Below are 20,379 nucleotides of genomic sequence, written 5' to 3'. Positions count from 1 at the left end.
GACCAGTATGTGTGAGTCATGCATATATACTACAGGTTAAACGTTTTAGAACACCTACTCATTCAAGGGTGTTTCTTTATTTTTTAAATTAAAAACACCCTTGAATGAGTAGGTGTTCTAAAACTTTTGACCTGTAGTGTATATGCATGACTACATTGTAGAATAATATTGAAGACATCAAAACAATGAAATAACACATATGGAATCATGTAGTAACCAAAAAAGTGTTAAACAAATCAAAATATATTTTATATTTGAGATTCTTCAAATAGCCACCCTTTGCCTTGATGACAGCTTTTCACACTCTTGGCATTCTTGAAGAAAGCATGTTGAAGAGAAGCCCCACGAGCCAAACGACCCCTAGGCTTACGTGAGGGAAAACCAATTAATGTATAATTCTAGCACGGCGGCCAGGGCCATAAAGGTTGTAGCTTACTATTTAGACGAGTTGCAGCCTCCTCCATGCTGTGTTGAAACTCATGAGAAGATTCTGATTCCATTCTCCTTCCTAATGAAATGTACTTGTCAGGTCCCTCTCAAATGCCAGCTGGACATGCTGGGCTTTTCATTGATGTAACATGCTGAATACATTTTTGCACATTGCTGTAGATGTCCCATATGTTATTCAAAATCCATGTTTCAGTGCTAACAGCACAGTCTGCATTGCTGACAAAGGCCCGCCGTATCTTTGAAGAACACTGAGTGGGGTCCATTTGTTGTTGCTGGCTGTGGATGTGATTTCACTTTGCAAGAATCAATAAACTCTGCTTCCACTGGTTCAGTTTTTGTTCAATCCAACAGGTCGTCAGGTGCATTGTAATTCATATACCATTTGTTATGTTTATGGGGAAACAAAACTGTGGGGGCACAAATTCTATCTGGGGGTCCATGCCCGGCTTTGCCACCCTGTAGAGCCGGCTCTGGGTACAATGTTTTTCCCTGAGGTACAAAAAAGTCAAAGGTACACTTCACAGGTAAACATATGAACTCACATGGTACAACCTCAAGTGAATCTTCCAGCAAGACAATAACCCCAAGTACAAATCAAAAAACCCCAAAAGGGTTAATTGACCACAAAATCAACATTTCGCAATGGCCATCTCAGTCTCCAGACTTGAACCCCATTGAAAACCTGTGGTTTCAATTGAAGAGGAAAGTCCATAAGCACAGATGAAGGATATCAAGGATCGGGAAAGATTCTGTATGGAGGATTGGTCTAAGATCCCTCCCAATGTGTTCTCCAATCTCATAAAACATTTGAGAAAAAGGCTCAGTATCATTATCCCCGAAAGGGGAGGGTGCTGGAGTATTGAGAACCGGGGATCCAATAATTTATAACCTTATGTTTTCGAGATTTTTGGTATTACTTGTTAAACAAAATATATTTCTCTGAACAATTGTATAAGTATAAAATAATATAACTGTTCCAAAAAATATCATACCATATAGCTCAGTATTTGTATTATTTATTTGACAGTCTTTTTTGCTAATCTTTATCAAAGGATCGAATAATTTTGGACCCCACTATATATTATGGACAAAGTAAAAAAAACAGGCATTGCATGCAAACTATTGAGATGTAATCAGGTTATAGTGCAAGCCAATGTCGTACACTGTACTGTATGTATATTGATGGTGCATGTGTAGTCTCAAAGCCAGAGAATCTGCCAATCACTGAAAATCACTGTTATTGACACAAATTGGTCAAATATTCACAAGGCTTTTACTTCAATCATTTAACCTGGCTACACCGGTTCCTCTGCTTGTCCTCTACACAGTGCAGTAGGGAGGTCTTGCCAGTAGGAATACTGGGATATAGGCTGACCTGGTGTTTTTATTTCTCTCATTGAGTCATGGTTCCTTCTGGGCATCACGTTTGGAGATGGATACTCTTTGTCTGCTTTCACTGGCTTTGTGTCTGTCAAAAAACTCCAAGACCGTAAGTAAATCTGCAGTCAGTTAGAATTTAGTAATCAGACATGTGGCGTCTCGTCCTGGAGTAACATTCTCTCTGTCAGAGAGGAAATTTAGAATGGTTTTTCATCTATCCTTTCTGCAGATATTTGTTCTGTGTATTTCACCTACAAATAAAGGCTTTTCAAAAATTATTCTTGATTTTTTTATCTTGATTTTTTATTTTTATTGCCCCCCCAAAAAAAATACAAAAACGTATAAATACTGTATTTTCACCGCAACTAGACAAAAACCTCCAGGGGACGATGACACAACGTTCTAAGAACATCCTAAAAACATTATTGGTGACGTCCCTGGAACAATCCTGTAACAGCACAAAACCTGCAGGGGACCATGACTGTTTAAATTAAATTAATGTCAATAATGCCTTTTAAAGTAAAGTACTCTCCTTGATGTGAACACGTGATTTTCATGTGTTTTTTTTTCGTAAGGGTACCACTGATCAAGCAACATTATGGACTAAATGTTCAAATCCTGTTGCTGCAGGATTATTTTTCTTTGACAATACTGGTCAAATTAAGATCCTACATCTGTAGTTTCTTGTTTAGAAGTGCCCTCTCATTTTGTACTGATTTTCCTGTGTGTTTGTTGCTGTGCGTGCATATGTTCTCTGTAGGGTTTACATGGTAGCCATTCCTGCAGTGATCCAGGCAGGCTCAGAGGCTAAGCTTTGTGCCAGCCTTCTGCAGCCCAACGAGACCCTGGTCATGACCATATCTCTGATTGCCAATGGACAGAACAAAAGTATTCTCCAAGAGAGTTCTGACCAAGAGTTTCACCGCTGCTTCCAGTTTCAGGTCAGCCCCGCACTGGGCGACATCCAGAACCATTCCAATAAGAGTTTACTATACTTCTTAGCTTTGTGATGCATCTCTTAATTGTGTGTGCAATGCCATCTTATTTTATGGGAAATATCAATGTGGTGGCTTACTATAACTTTTCTGGAATTCAGGCTGAAATTTGACATAAAAAAAGATGACATCAACTACTAAAGAAAAAGCATTTTTAAAACACACTGATGAAAGGAGAAGTGATTGAACCTTCACAACCTTGATGTTGTTAGCAGCACGTTCTTACCAACTAAGCCACACTGGATCATACGTTATTGGTTCATTGTCTCCCTGACAGGCCCCTCATGTGGAGAGTGACGAAGTGCAAAGATTTAAGGTGGAGATTCGAGGTGAAACTTTTCTATCAACAGAGGAGAGAAAGGTCATGATCAAACCGTACAGCCCGATGACATTCGTCCAAACGGATAAACCAATCTACAACCCGGGACAAACAGGTAATTTTACACAGAGCCAGTACACAATTAGTCTGCTTGCTAAGAAACAGGACAATTAGGTGATAGCATGTTTCTATTATGCTCTGTCATCCCAGAGACACTTGAAAGAGGACCATCAGGTGCAGATAAATAAAAAATCTGCTGTGGGTTCATTCAGAATATGTACACTGGAGTTTGAACCAACATACCACATGTTAAAAGCTGTTCCTCTGCTGGACATTATCATTGGATCCCAATTGACTCATTCATCCCCCCTCCTCTCCCTGTAACTATTCCCCAGGTTGTTGCTGTAAATGAGAATGTGTTCTCAGTCAACTTACCTGGTAAAATAATGGTTACATAAAATAAATAAAAAGATATCGATAGTGTAAATATTTTCAGCGAACTCGCAGAGCAGTTTTCCTTTATCTGCAATTTATTGAATTGGGGCTTTAGTACCAACACTAAAATATTATCCAGAAAAGCTGTCTTGCAAAATTCTGTTAACTTTCCTGAAAATCCCAGGTTTTTCAGAAATCCTGGCTGAAAGATTCCTGGAATCTGGGAATCCTTCAACAGGGATTTCTGGAAAACCTGGGAAAGTTAGCTAAATTATGCTTCTAAAATTCTCATTGAGTGCTTGTCTTTGTCTTTTCATTGTCTTTTTTCAGTGCAGTTTAGAGTGATCACCTTGGATACCAGTTTTAGCCCTGTCAATCAGCTGGTGAGTGTTGAAAATGTGCAACATTGAATATTGAAAACAATTACCTGTATTTGGTCGTCCTTTAGATCAGTATCTCCACTCTTTCAAACAGAAAGACAGATCTCAAGGGTCACAACGTCACATTACTGTCTGATAGACATAGCATTCAGGTATTATGTAACACTATGTACGATATTGTCCAACCAACTCAACTCTGCGGCCTTGTGGTTAGTGTCCTCACTGAGAATGGAAGTTTGAGGGTGTCGAGCCTTACCAAAGACTCTAAAAATGAGACCCGATGCCACTCTGCTTGGCACTGAACATTAAGGAGATGGATTGAGGTTAATGCCCAGCAATAGACTAGCGTCCTGTCCAGGCTCCTTCATGCTACAGAAACAGGACATAGGCTCCTGCCTTACGGACAAGGCTTATTATGTAGAATATACTGTACATTTTTATTTTTATTTAGCAATCAAGTAGCTATGACATGTCATACACATCTTGTTAGTACTCCATGAACAATAAGACTTTGGAAATGGGAAATGTTTTGAACAACTATTGACTATCCAAAATCTGTCTGTTTGATAAGGCTACACAAACATTTGAGGCACATAGCACTCAGGGCAAAGGTTCTGCAGAGGTTCTCTAAATAAACCTGTGTGGGTGGATTTTAAGATCCTCAAACCTTCACCACAGGACATGGGGTTTTCCATTCATATACTGTAGGTCAGATTGGATTGTATGGGATTTTCTTTCCTGAGATTGAATTAATTTACTGAATTGACATTAGAGTTCCAGTGCAAATACTACTTGTGATGTTTAGTTGAAGAGACAAATCCAACCACCTACCTGGTTCCTATAGTTGTAGACAGTTTTGCTCTTTTGGTCATTTTGGGGGAATTTGAGAGTTATTCATAAAACATTAACCAATCTTTTGTCTTGCCCTTCACAGTACAACATTGTGGAACTTGAGGTAAGAGCCTTATTAGTCTGTCAATTTATGATGACTGTCACTAAATACTACGACATAAGACAATGACTCCACCAGCTAGGTACTGGAGGTCATCATTCATTTCCACATGGCAGTTACTAGAAGACTCCCTATAAGCTTTATGTGATAACATCTGGGCCACCTTCAACAAGCAAACTTCGGAACGTTGCAGATAGAATGTAATGAATAGAACTGACGTGACTCCTTATTCTACATGTTAGACAGGCATGTTTGGCCTACATAACATATTTGTATCTGAACGTTCCACAATGTTGTGCCCTACTAAACATGTCCCTTGTTCTATGAATCAATAGGATGTTCATCAGAACAGGATTGGACAGTGGGTCAATACTTCATCCAGTGGCAACATTCTGCAGCTTTCTCACCCCCTGAACTCTGAAGCACCTGTAGGATCTTATGCTATTGTAGTGTGGATTGGTGATAACAAAATATACCATCACTTCAAGGTAGAAAAATATGGTAAATTGAGCTTCTTTCTTTTACCTTTCATGCTACATAATATTATGGATCTGCCAGTTGAATCAATACGTCACAATACTGGAACATAAATGAGTTAACTTCTGTTCTTTCATATCTAGTTTTGCCAAAGTTTGAGATCAAAATGAACCTCACCGATGAGATCAGCATTGTTCAAGAGGAGTATAAAGTACAAGTGTGTGCAACGTGAGTCAACAGTACAGTATCGCCATTTTGCAATGCACTGTAGTTACAAGACAATGTGTAACTCAGCTAAATGTCACTGTCTAATTAATCGCATTATGGTAATGCAGAACTTGATTCAAATACTATTTTAAGTATTTTAATTACTTTTACATACATTTCAAAGTAAGTATTTTGATATTTTTTCTTTGAAAATACAAGTAATTCAGTAATAACTATTGTAATACTCCATTCATTTCAACCCAGGTCTGTTTGGTCCTAGGGTTATTTGAAATAGTGTATTTGGAAACAAATACTTAAATATGCATGTATTTGAACACAGGTCTGAGCTAATGACAAATACTAATTGAAGACCTACAATGCTACTACTGCTCAATGTCATAAATTGCTTCTATGAGTAGCCTGAGAATTCAAAAGTTTGGGACATTGGCATTTACATGAACAGTTGGGCCTGTAGTCATAAAGCATCTCAGAGTAGGATTGCTGACCTAGGATCACATCTCCCCTGTCCATGTGACCAAAAGATCACACTGACCTTAGATCAGCACTCATACACTAAGAGGCTTTATGAATACAGGTCCAGATGCATTGACAATGTTGAAAACACTTGACTTAAAGAATGCCTGCAGGTATAATGCATTATAAGTTGTTGTATTTGTAATGTCTCACATGAGGTTTATAATATACTATGTCTCTCTAAGTAGGAAATGTATGATGTTTTATGTTTTTAATGTGTTTTATTATGAAAATAAAATCAGATACACATATGGACAGCCTGTACCTGGTAAAGCAGAGGTAGAGTTGTGCCGACCTTTAGGGTACAATGTATTGATCCCAATAATAATTGATGAGAAAAATCCACAAGGAGTTCCTGATTATACACCCCCATGCCACAAAGAGTCAATAAAGGTCTGTATGCTTTCCTGAAGAAACTATCATCAGTATAATTGTTTTCACATCATATTACATTTTAATGTGATGTGGTTAAATTGATTTAAATCAGTGCTTAATGTGTGGGCTTTTGCTTGCTTTTCCCAGATGGATCAAACTGGCTGTGCTTCTCATGTCTTCAACATGTCAATTTTCACAAAGAAGGCTGGCCAGAAAATGCTCATAGACAGGCTTAGTTTAAACACAAAAGTAGAGGAGGAGGGGACAGGCAAGTCATTCATCACAAGAATTTGGAGTTGGGAAAAGTGATGACATCATTTAATGTTTTCTGTTTTTAATAATGTTTTTAAATCTTATGTAAGCTGCACTGCAATTCAGCTTCTGCATTGTGAACTGCCATTGTGCATCATGGTGGCACGTGTGGTTGTGAAATAAACCATGCTATTATCATTTGTTTTTCTTTGACAGGTATTACACAGTCAGAGGAAAAACACATAGCACTCTCCTATCTGATTGGAAAACTCACATTTGTCGACACACCCAAAATCTATGAACATGGATCAATTATTGAGGGCAAGGTAAGTCCAAATCGAGTGTTATTGTTTCTTGAACTTTGTTGAATTGTGGATGCCATTTGCTCTTTGACATTCCTGTTTACCTAACTACCAATGGTAGGTAACAGTGACACATGTAGCATCACTTCATAGAACTTTCCCCCCTTTTTCATCAGATAAACGTTGTTCACTACAACAACACACCTATCTCTGACATGTTAGTCTACCTGTTGGAGAAGAAAGGCTGGTCCTCACATCGTCTCCAGAACCTAACCACGGACAGTCATGGTATTGCCAGTTTCTCCCTCAACACAACCAGTATGCCCAAAGAGAATATTAACCTCATAGTAAGTATGATTCCTTCTAGGTTTTTAAATACTCTGAAACTCTGAAGACTCTTCATGCTCCCAAATCACCCCCTTGACCCTACACCCTAGGGCCTATCATGTTCTTGTGGAGATCTGAGAAGATTCCATTGGTATAATAAGCAATATGGTGAACTTCCACTTAGCCTATCAGAGGGCAAGGCGGAGCTCTAAGGGTTGATTTGGGATTGAGCCTTCAGTTATACTCTCTCTTCCCTCTTTTGCTTTCCAGGTAAGCAACACACCACAAGAGGAGAACACTAGATACAGGGTCCCCTATTTCAACAGAGGGCAACACATTCTCTCACTGATCCAGCCCACTGCCCCTCACAGTAAAACGTCCAGCTCTCTGGCTATTCAGAAGATGGAGAAACCACTGGCATGTGAGGAGGAAGTGTCAATCACCATCCAGTACACCATCATAGGGGAGACCGTCCCAAAGGGCTCCGTGGATGTCATCTACCTGGTGAGTAGAACCAGGAACAAGTTGTGACAACCTGCAAACCCTGTCTGCGTCCAAAATGGAACCCTATTCTCTAGTGCACTATTTTGACCAGGGTTATTTCAGACCTAGTCCCAGCCTCTCACCTTCAAAGGAAGGATGTCCCTATACAACACCAATACTCCTCATCATCTCCTTCTTGCTGACTTGATGGATTAACTGTTTTTCCCTCCTCCAGGCCTTATCCAGAGGGGCAATAGTTCAGCATGGACACATGAAGGTTACCGTGCAGCAGGGGAGTCCTGGTGAGGAAGTTTTATTAAGTAATTATGAACGTACTGGAAGGTGCTTGATGACAATGACAGTGAGTATGGTTACATGCACACAATAAAGCAATTATTGTGGAAAGGCAGATTAATATAATACTTAGATTAAAACGTTTACGTTTTGCAAGAAGAACGCTTTCCTTAATAATCCTGTTCACATGGATGTCTGAAATCAGGCTACTGGTGCACTCTGATAAATGCAGATTAGCCTATTTAATAGGCCCAATTAAATGAGAGATGTGCATGGTAATTTGTTTTATGGCTACTTCGGGAATATGAACTCATCATGGCCAGAAAAGGTTAGGAATTTATTCTGCATTATATAATTTATGTATTATGTTTACAAATGAAATATTGTCTACTCGAGAAATTCGACATTACAGTATTCAGACGCCTACAAAAGTCAATGAAAAAGGTGAATCGTCTGCGATCAGTTTTTCGGATCGCATAGAGCAAAATAATTGAAAAAGCGTATCTATTTATTGTGAAGTGGGTCCAATGAAATGAGAGATGGGACGATTGGTAGCCTATCCTAACTTGTTGTAGGCCTATAGGCTATTTCGCAAGTAGCCTATGAAACCATCACAGTCAGAAAAGGTGAGGATTTATTCTGCAATGATTATGGTAATGAAATGAATAATTAGAAATAAGTATCTATTTCATATTATTTTAGAATGCAAAGATAAAATAAATCGATTTTCAGCTCACTAAGGGAAAATGATTCTATTATTATTATTATTATTATTATTATTATATTTAGCTACCTGTTTTTTGTTATGAATAAGAGTGTCATATATTCCTGCACAAGGCTACTTTTGCCATCTTGCAATGCAATCCTTCAACCATGCATGGTCTGAAGTTTGCAGGATAAGCACATTCTCACTTCAAGTTCAGTTTTTATAAATACCAACTTTTGAGTGAAAACTGGCGTATGTTATGAATGTTTAGGGGGCATATTTTGTGCATACCCAACGTTTATATGCCCCTGGTGTTTTAATCGGCGTATGCTTTCTTAGATTTTGACATTACATCGATTAAGATAGAGTAAGGTGACTCTTGCATAATCTGTTTACTGCCATAATCAGTTTACTATCTAATTATTACTGTGCATGTAAACGTACTCAGTGTGACATGCTCTTGCGTTGCAGTAACTGAGGGTGAAGTCACCTTGAAGTTGGCAGTGGTTCCAGAGATGGCGCCAGTGATACAGGTCCTGGTGTACAGTATGCTTCCCAGCGAGACTGTAATCGCCCACAGCATGAACTTCCCCACTGAGAAATGCTTCAGGCACAAGGTGTGGGTATATGTACAGTGAGGGGAAAAAGTATTTGATCCCCTGCTGATTTTGTACGTTTGCCCACTGACAAAGACATGATCAGTCTATAATTGTAATGGTAGGTTTATTTGAACAATGAGCGACAGAATAACAACAACAAAAATCCAGTAAAACGCATGTCAAAAATGTTATAAATTGATTTGCATTTTAATGAGGGAAATAAGTATTTGACCCCTCTGCAAAACATGACTTAGTACTTGGTGGCAAAACCCTTGTTGGCAATCACAGAGGTCAGACGTTTCTTGTAGTTGGCCACCAGGTTTGCACACATCTCAGGAGGGATTTTGTCCCACTCCTCTTTGCAGATCTTCTCCAAGTCATTAAGGTTTCGAGGCTGACGTTTGGCAACTCGAACCTTCAGCTCCCGCCACAGATTTTCTATGGGATTAAGGTCTGGAGACTGGCTAGGCCACTCCAGGACCTTAATGTGCTTCTTCTTGAGCCACTCCTTTGTTGCCTTGGCTGTGTGTTTTGGGTCATTGTCATGCTGGAATACCCATCCACAACCCATTCTCAATGCCCTGGCTGAGGGAAGGAGGTTCTCACCCAAGATTTGACGGTACATGGCCCCGTCCATCGTCCCTTTGATGCAGTGAAGTTGTCCTGTCCCCTTAGCAGAAAAACACCCCCAAAGCATAATGTTTCCACCTCCATGTTTGACGGTGGGGATGGTGTTATTGGGGTCATAGGCAGCATTCCTCCTCCTCCAAACACGGCGAGTTGAGTTGATGCCAAAGAGCTCCATTTTGGTCTCATCTGACCACAACACTTTCACCCAGTTCTCCTCTGAATCATTCAGATGTACATTGGCAAACTTCAGACGGCCCTGTATATGTGCTTTCTTGAGATGGGGGACCTTGCGGGTGCTGCAGGATTTCAGTCCTTCACGGCGTAGTGTGTTACCAATTGTTTTCTTGGTGACAATGGTCCCAGCTGCCTTGAGATCTTTGACAAGATCCTCCCGTGTAGTTCTGGGCTGATTCCTCACCGTTCTCATGATCATTGCAGCTCCACGAGGTGAGATCTTGCATGGAGCCCCAGGCCGAGGGAGACTGACAGTTCTTTTGTGTTTCTTCCATTTGTGAATAATCGCACCAACTGTTGTCACCTTCTCACCAAGCTGCTTGGCGATGGTCTTGTAGCCCATTCCAGCCTTGTGTAGGTCTACAATCTTGTCCCTGACATCCTTGGAGAGCTCTTTGGTCTTGGCCATGGTGGAGAGTTTGGAATCTGATTGATTGATTGCTTCTGTGGACAGGTGTCTTTTATACAGGTAACAAGCTGAGATTAGGAGCACTCCCTTTAAGAGTGTGCTCCTAATCTCAGCTCGTTCCCTGTATAAAAGACACCTGGGAGCCAGAAATCTTTTTGATTGAGAGGGGGTGAAATACTTATTACCCTCATTAAAATGCAAATCAATTTATAACATTTTTGACATGCATTTTTCTGGATTTTTGTTGTTGTTATTCTGTCTCTCACTGTTCAAATAAACCTACCATTAAAATTATAGACTGATCATTTCTTTGTCAGTGGGCAAACGTACAAAATCAGCAGGGGATCAAATACTTTTTGCCTCACTGTATGTGAAAAATATGGGTTGTTTATGAATTCGAAGGACCAATAAAAAACTTAGGTGCTGGATTTTAGGCCGGTAGCAACCACCACAGGGTGTCCTTTCAGAACACAAGGAAGCAGTAGTTCCAGTTCAAGGGTTTATAATAATTATTATTATATGCCATTTAGCAGACGCTTTTACCCAAAGCGACTTACAGTCATGTGCGCATACATTTTTACGTATGGGTGGTCCCGGGGATCGAACCCACTACCCTGGCGTTACAAGCGCCATGCTCTACCAATTGAGCTACAGAGGACCACATGAAGATCTACACACACACATACAACACCACTCTCTCTGATACTAATTGTGGTTCTGTAAAGAAAAGAGGAGAACTCAGGCTATAGCACAGTATGGGAAAAATATGCCTCTTTGAATGTCAACAAACTAAATAGGATATGTGGACCCAAACACATACTAGATGCACAACGAAACAATAGAGTAATGTAGAAATATCTGCACATAATAAGCATGAGCAATCTACAACCGAAAATAGCCTTGCACCACAGACAAATGCTAACAAATGCTAACCACTAACTAGCATGCTAAATAGTAATGCATTCCGGATGACAATGCTAATGTTAATGCTAACACTAGCGGGTGTACGCGAGCTAGCAAGTTTAATACAAATGCTAGATATTTACAACAGACTCTATTTAGCTCCAAACAACAAGACATCAGGATTTTGGCACTTACATTTAGCTGCACGTACAATAAAACATCAGAAAGAAAAGCAATGTTTTCTAAGGAGGTAGAATATGGAGGAGTGAAAAACCAGTGGATCATCAGAATGGAGACTACAGACTGCCTGAGGCCCTGCCAGGTCAGGTATTATGCTAAGTCCCGGGAAAAAAGGCTGCTGATTGGCTAATACAATTATGATGATTGACATTACCTAATTTCAATAAGAAAACCAAAAGTTGGGGTCTTGGAAAGGAGATGAGCTGTCCATTTTCACAGCCGACCCCAAATGTGTTGTACCTATTTGCTACAACTGACAAGCCAGCTAAGGGTCAGTAGCTTCTTGAGGAAGGGCGGGAAGCTGGATGAGTCAAGCAACAGGCCTGACGTAGGTTCTGTCCTTGACTTCGATCTCTGCTGTCCTCACTTTCCCGTCTGCTCCAGGGATAACTGACTTGACAGTTCCAATTTGCCACAGTGCCCTAGGAAGCTGATCATCACAACAGTCCCAACTATAAGCTCTTCCTTACTGTGAAACAGTGCCAGAAATTGTCGGCTAGAACCTGGCTGTGTCTACATATTTTGCGACTGAGCAGTTCAGACTCTGGGTAGACCACCTGTGGTAGTGACGAGTCTGGCCGCCCCATGAGAAGAGAGTTAGAAGTGATTGGGTCCGGATCCGCGATGTCCGACGAAACATATCCCAAGGGATTGTAGTCTGGTTTTCAACCTTCCCAAGTTCTCTCATGTCACCCCGCTCCTCCGCACACTCCACTGGCTTCCAGTTGAGGCTTGCATCTACTACAAGACCATGGTGCTTGCCTACGGAGCTGTGAGGGGAACGGCACCTCCTTACCTTCAGGCTCTGATCAGACCCTACACCCAAACGAGGGCACTACGTTCATCCACCTCTGGCCTGCTAGCCCCCCTACCTCTACGGAAGCACAGCTCCCACTCAGCCCAGTCAAAGCTATTCGCTGCTCTGGCACCCCAATGGTGGAACAAGCTCCCCCACGACGCCAGGACAGCGGAGTCACTGACCACCTTCCGGAGACACTTGAAACCCTACCTCTTTAAGGAATACCTGGAATAGTATCAAAGTAATCATTCTACCCCCCCCTCCCTCCCCCACCCCTCCATAAAAAAAAAAGTGGTTGTCCCACTGGCTATCATAAGTTGAATGCACCAATTTGTAAGTCGCTCTGGATAAGATCGTCTGCTAAATGATGTAAATGTAAGATCCCTTCTACTTCAATTAGGACAGTCCTCAGCACCTCTTCGGAGATGGTCTGCGCGCCAAGGGTGGTTTGCAGGGCAGTCTTGATGGATCTGATCTCCCTCTCCCAGCATCCTCCAAAGTGCGGTGCACTTGGTAGGTTGAAGGCGAGCGAATCTTCTGACTGTTTAACTGTTCCTGGAGCTATGGGTGGAGAGTCATGAAGGCCTCCTGTAGCTCCCGCTTCCCTCCCTTGAAATTTGTTCCTCGATCAGACAGGATCTGATTTCTCTTTGAGCGATGAAGCCTCTCAAAGCCTTTAGGAACAAATCAGAATCCATGTTCGTCAGTAGATCCACGTGTACAGCCTGGGTGGTCATGCGCTTAAAGATGATGCCCCATCTCTTTTCATTTCTTCGGGCCAATCTTGATGATATACGGTCCAAAGCAGTCCACACCTGTATAATAGAATGTGGGCTTGTGGAGCCGCAGTCGGGCTGGAGGCAGGTCAGCCATCCTAGGCACATCTGGCTGGCCTTGCCAATTCCTGCATTCGGCGCAACCAAGCTGAAAACGCCGAATAGCTGCCCTCCCTCTCAGAATCCAGAACCTTCAATGTAACTCAGCAAACACCCTGTCTTGGCCCGGGTGTCTCAGCTGCTCATCATATTTATTGAGCAGCAACCTGGTGAGCGGATGACCTGGGTCCAGAACTACTGGGTGAAGAACGTCAGGGCCCAGCTGGTCACACCTCCGAAGGTGACTTCCAACACGAATCAGTCCAGTGTCGTTGTCATACTCCGGGGCCAGTGTCACCAGACGGCTGCTCGGAGGGACTGGCTTGCCTTCCTCTAGTAGGGAGAGGTCTTCTGGGAAGCTCTCAGACTGAGCATGTCTGAGTACTTTGAGTTCTGCTTGCTTGAAATCGTCGGCTGAAGGGTTGTCGACACTACTTGCCGCCCGTGTAGCAACTGCACTGTGGCTTCCACCAGCTCATGGAAAGTGTTGAACTGGGCAACATCAGGGAGAGATGACTTGGTGTCCGCTGACAGGAGTCCACAGAAGGTAAGCTTCCAAAGCTCCTCTGCTTCATCAGGAGGTACTTGGTCGGATCTTCTTGGGCCAGGATGACTGGGCCTGCCACAGGAATGGAGGACCTTGACTCCAACGGTTGTGTTCTATAAGCTGAGACAGCGTCTTGCCATGTGTGATATCGTCGATTTCTCTCCGTGTACATGTAACGCCAGGCCTGGGGGTCCGTGAGCTCCTGTATTTCTGTGACTCTTGTGCCTACAAATACTTTGTACCTGCAGGAGTCTGACTGGAGCCAGGTTAAGACTGTTGTAGAATCCGACCAGACATGACCTCGTGGATTTCCTTAGTGAGTTATTTTCTGATGACCACGGCCAGCTGGGCACCGGTGAGTGCTGCACAGAGCTCGAGTCTTGGCATTGACTGTTGTTGTTTCGGGGCCACTCTTGATCTTGCTGCAAGGAATGCCACTTGGATCCATCCCTTGGTGTCTTCAGTATGGAGGTACGCAATGGCACCGTACGCACGTTCTGAGGCATCACTGAGGACTTGAACACTTCTTGTGCTGGTTGGGAGATCCATGTCGGTGCTGACGTAACACCTTGGTAGTGTGACCTGAGACAGCTGTGGAAGTTCGTTCTCCCAAATAAGCCACGCTTGGAGAAGATTTTCAGGTAGGTCTGGGACATCCCACCCTCTTTTCTTATCCCAGAGCCTTTGGACCACAACCTTGGCCGTGTGGTGTATGGAACGATGAAGCCAAGTGGATCGTACTGGCTGGCAAGGATCCGATATATGTTGCGCATGGTGGGTTCAACTTTCTCCATGTGACCGTGCTTATAGCCAAGAGTGTCAGACAGACATTGCCATCGTAATCCAAGGGTGCGCTCTTGGCAAGAAGGTGCTTCAACTTGTCCACCAGTTTCTTGGCTTCATCTGCAGAGGGGAGACTTTGTAGACAGTTGTCTACATAGAAACAGCATTCTACAGAGAAGCTCACATCTTCTTTGGGCTCACTGTGGTTAAACGCAAGCTTCCGAAGGGCAAACGTGGTGCAGCAGGGGCTACATGTCGTCCCAAAGGGAAGTACCTGCCACTCATAGACCTCAGGGTAATCATCACGGTTTAGCTTTCAAGGGACGAAGGTTCTTTTTCCACAAAAGGGGAGTGGCGTACCTTTGAACCCTGTCCATTTCGAACTTGACTGTCTTCTCCTCCAGTAGATGCATGGCTTCTACATCTTGTTTGGACCATGTGACGAGCTTCTCACTCCTGTATGGTAGCGTATCCAACTGCCAGAGCTTCTCTACATGGCTGAAGAGCTCTGCAGATGGAGAGACGAGGGATGTATGAAGGAACTTTTAAGGGTCCATCTGAGCTAAGTTTTGATGGCGGCAGGTCCGCCAGGAGACCCAAACGCACTGGCTCTGTCGGGGTGATTAGATGGGGAATGTCTGATCCGATGCGCAGTAGCGGCTGCGCCTGATACAGCGGTTGAAGGGGAAGGCCTTTGAGGTGCCGATACCTTTTCTGAAGGGCTTTGACAGGGTAGGTATGCGGTGCAAGGCCCAACTATTCAGCTGTGAAGGCTCTGTGGATGTCAAAGGATTGGTTGAGTAACAGGGGCCACAGAGAATGACAAAGAAGCTCCATGGATGACTCAAATATCTTGACGCACTAGTACGAAGTGCCAAGTCCTCAGAATTGCCTTGGAGGCCTAGCTGCTCTGCTGCTTCGTGTAGAGGTATAGTGCGCTCCGACCTGTCGTCCAACAGGGCGTACGTGTCAAGTGACTTGTTGCCGCTCTGCAAGATGACTCCACTCATCTTCAGCAACACCTTACTGCTGCCGGAAGGTCGATCAACGTAGAGGGTCTCTGCAGTGGAGCTCACCAGGCCTCTGTTGGCGCCTTTGTGCTGGTGGTCTTCATAGTGTTCGTGCTAGCGTTCTTTGTAGCAGTCCGACTAGTGTTGACCTCGTGGAGAATCTCAAGATGCTTCTTCTCGCACTTCTTGCACTTAGCCTTGAGAGTACACTGAGCTGCTTGGTGTTCGCGTCCACACTTCCCACATCTTTCATTTGTCTTGATCCAGGATTCTTTCTGTTCTTTGGAAAGGAGCTGAAAGTTGGTGCATTGATTCATGTAATGCTGCATGGTGTTGCAGAACGACAATACTTATTTGGCTTCTCACGTGACTTTTCCTCCGGAGATTGGTTCTGCGCAGAGACTTCGCTTTGTCCTTTCTCTGCTCACCCCCGTGGAGGATGGTGATGGTCTTAGGGAAGGATTTGTCTTCATGTTGATCTCGGCATGAGGTAGGGTGGTCCCTGCTTTGGTCGCTACTGAACTGTGTGTCATCTACTTGTACTCTCACGTCGTACTCAAGCCACTCTGCTAGGTGAAGGAGGGTTGGAATGGGTGTCTTGATGGGGTTCACACATCTCTTGAAGCTGACTCTTAGGTTGTGTGATAACTTAGCTAAGAGGCGGGAGACATGTGATCCACACCTCAGTTCTGTCTGTCCATTACTCCCTAGCTGATCCAACATGCCAACCAAGGCACGCATCCTCAGAGCGAATGTTCGGAATGCCTTGGTGTCACCACTCTTGATGTTGGGGCCATCCATTAACCCTGCAATGCATTGGAGGGCAAACAGGTGGGGCTGGCCATACAGTTCTGTGAGGGACTCCATGGTGTCACTGTATGTGTACCTGCTGTTGCTGTAGGAGTTGGCAATTAGCAAAGCCTCTTCCAACTTCAGGTGGTCCAACAATATCTGAAACTTGAAGCACTCTGTTGCATCTACCAGGCAGCACATTGTCGAGGGCCAACTTCAGTCTTGCAAACTCTCGTGGGTATTCATTGATAAAGTTGGGGATGGTAGGAGTTAGTCCACGGTAGGTGCACTCTCAGCTGGGCGGAGAAGGTGTGCGGAAGGTAGCTGCTGCTGGTCTTGTTGCGAGAGTAATTAATTCCACTCACAGTGCCCTCTACACGTGGTCCCTCGTTGGAGTGGTGTGTTGTTGTGTGTGTGGTGATCGTCTGCCTTGACTCGTAGCATACCTCATAGTCGACCAGACGATGCGGGGGGCGAGTCTGACGGTGGGGATGAACCACAACTTGTGGAGGATCTTCTCTGGTGACTGGCATCCTTGGACTCTGGCAGTTACTGCATCCTGCTCGTAAGGACCATGAAAAATATGGGTTGTTTATGATTTCGAAGGACCAATAAAAAGGGATAAAAAACCTAGGTGCTGGATTTTAGGCCGGTTTCAACCACCACAGGGTGTCCGTTCAGAACACGAGGATGCAGTAGTTCCAGTTCAATGGTTTAATGAAGATCCACACACACAAATACAACACCACCCTCTCTGATACTAATTGTGGTTCTGCAAAAGAAAAGAGGAGAACTTAGGCTATAGCACAGTATGGGAAAAATATGCCTACAAACTAAACAGGCTATGTGGACCCAAACACATGCTAGATGCACAAACAAACAACAGAGCAATGTAGAAATATCTACACAATATAAAACATAATAAGCATGAGCAATCTATAACCGAAAATAGCCTAGCACCACAGACAAATGCTAACAAATGCTAATCGCTAATATGCATGCTAAATAGTAACGCATTCCGGATGACAATGCTAATGCTAACGCTTACGGGAGTACGCGAGCTAGCTAGCTAGCTACCAAGTTTAACACAAATGGTACATATTTACAACAGACAGGATTTTGGGACTTACATTTAGCTGCACCTTCAATAAAACATCAGAAAGAAAAGCAATTTGTTCTAAGGAGGTAGAATAAGAGAAGAGAAAATTGGTTGGTCATCAGAATGGAAACTACAGACTGTCTGAGGCCCTGGCTGGTCAGGTATTATGCTAAGTCCCGGGGGAAAGGCTGCTGATTGGCTGATACAATTATGATGATTGGCGTGACCTTATTTCAATAAGAAAACCAAAAGAAAGTTGGGGTCTTGGAAAGGAGATGAGCTGGCCGTTTTTACAGTGTGCATGCGTCTGTGTGTGTCATACCCTCATCACAAAGATATTGTGTACACTAAAGGTGTATCATGTACACTTGTGTATGTCATGTGTGCCAGGTGTTGGTGGAGTTCTTACCCTCAAAAGCGGTCCCAGGGGAGGAGAACACCCTGCAGCTCTCGGCCCAGCCCGGCTCCCTCTGTGGCCTCAGCACTGTGGACAAGAGTGTTCACATCATGGAGCCAGGGAAGAGGCTGGATGCTGACAAGGTAACAGAGCTCACTGAAGTGAATGTCAACGGTCATACCACCATATAAACAGCTTTTGTGGTGCTGGGAATACAAACAGCTTCAGGGGAATAAGAAGTGACTACAGCAGACTTGGAGTGGGTCTGTTCACAGTGGGCCAATGGGTGTGCTTTCATCAACTGGAAAGCATATCCCTATTGGTACTTAAAGTGGCAATATGTAACTTTTTGGGCGACCTGAATTCAACCAAATTCACATAGAAATGTGAGTAATAGATCTACTTGAAAGGAAGTCTAAGAAGCATTGTATCTGTTCTATGTGTGCTATTTCTTTGGTCCCCGTTCTTAAGTTTTGTTTTTGCATCTTTTACTTTTTGGAAGTTTGTACACCATCTTCAAACAGCGAAACAACAATATTTATGGTTATGGAAAATATATTTCACAGCGGTTTAGATGGTACAATGATTCTCTACACTATACTAGGCTATTTTGTCACATAAACCACTGTGAAATATATTTTCCATAACCATAAATATTGTTGTTTCAGCTGTTTGAAGATGGTGTACAAACCCAAAAGTAAAAGATGCAAAAACAAAACTTAAGAACGGGGACCAAAGAAGCAACCAGGAAATGGAGGAGCGATTTCTGCATAGTGTGACTTTAATAAGTTCAAATTCTGGGTTGTGTTCATTAGGGCACGGAAAGCATTTTAAAAACGTTTAGCAATGGAAAATGAAATTAGACAAGTCTAAGTAGTCACTGCCTTCTGTTTGGTGCCCAATGAACAAGGTCATTTCCGTCTCCTTATTATCCCATTCCAGATATTTGATTTGTTACCAGTCAAGGAGACAACATACATTCCCCTACGAGCTTGAAGATCCAGTACCATGTTTACGTGTAAGACCAAGGAGATATGTAATGCCATACCCAGATGGACTAACTGAGGAGAAAAGGGAACCTTATGAAGTTTTTCAGGTAACTTCTGCCTTGTTTTCTCTAACTTGAAGCCTCTTTTCCTCTCTCTCGTAAGAATCAGTTACCAAACTGTTACCATGCATTCATCTTCTTAAATTATACATTGCTAAAATAGCCTGTTTGAGGCAACAACAAAAAACATATAGAATAGAAAAATAAAACTGAGACATTCATTAATATCGAGCTCTCTTGTTTGTGATTCTTACATTTCTAGAAACTGGGACTGAAGCTGGCAACTAATCTGATTCTAAGAGTACCTTCCTGCCTAAATTACAAGGGGAACCAGTACCATCGATCCTATGGTGAGATGTCCTCCTTAACACCGCTTACTCTCGTCATTGCCAGAAGTCTTTGTTGAATCTTGGAAAATGTATGGTTTTTGTTATTCTAACATAGCCTGGTTAAACCAGTCTGAACGCTGCATGCATCACCAGTGAGCGCAGCATTCGGTCTGGTTTGACCAGGCTGATTCTAACACGAGAATAATGACTGTTTTGTTTTAGATATACCCTACAGATACCACTCCCGCACTGTAGAAATGGACAGCCTTGAAACGGGTGCATCAGGTCAGCGATTTCAAGTGGGTCAAGCTGGATTAATCGGAGCCGGACATGGTGCCGCTCCACCTCCGCCACCCATAGAGACGGTCCGTACGTTCTTCCCTGAGACATGGATATGGGATCTTGTGGAAGTTGGGTAAGAGCACTGCACAGTGAGGGCTGTTGTCTTATAGATGAGTTGACTGACAACATCACAAAAATAACGTCGCGCATCATTGAGGCAGAAGGCTGTGTGATGTTATGATTCTGAACGGTCAGATAGTTAGCAACAATGACAAGAAGCTGCCATGTGGAGAATAGTCGGTGGCTCCGTTTGAGCTCGTAGTACCTTATTGATACCATGTCTTGTTTTGAGGTGTTTTGACTCATGTCATGTCTATGCTAATATGGCAAAATTCGCTAGCTAGCTAACCAGCAACTGTAATGATGTATTTGAGAAACAACAAGTGCTCATTGTGCAAATGTATTTATGTTTTCAATAAGCATTTGGAGGCAGAATATAGTTAACTTGTCAACAATCTAAGCCAACCCCGTCTGT

The 20,379-nt window shown here is 43.0% G+C and overlaps 1 pseudogene; it reads left to right on the top strand.

The window, feature by feature from the left end:
* The first annotated feature begins 1,728 nt into the window (after positions 1 to 1,728).
* LOC121567632 lies at positions 1,729 to 19,990 on the top strand (annotated as a pseudogene).
* The last annotated feature ends 389 nt before the right edge of the window (positions 19,991 to 20,379 follow it).

Source organism: Coregonus clupeaformis, unplaced genomic scaffold (assembly GCF_020615455.1).
Source record: "Coregonus clupeaformis isolate EN_2021a unplaced genomic scaffold, ASM2061545v1 scaf0067, whole genome shotgun sequence".
Taxonomy (NCBI): domain Eukaryota; kingdom Metazoa; phylum Chordata; class Actinopteri; order Salmoniformes; family Salmonidae; genus Coregonus; species Coregonus clupeaformis.
The sequence above is the reverse complement of the archived record's forward strand: the minus strand, read 5'-3'. Positions and strand labels throughout refer to the sequence as shown.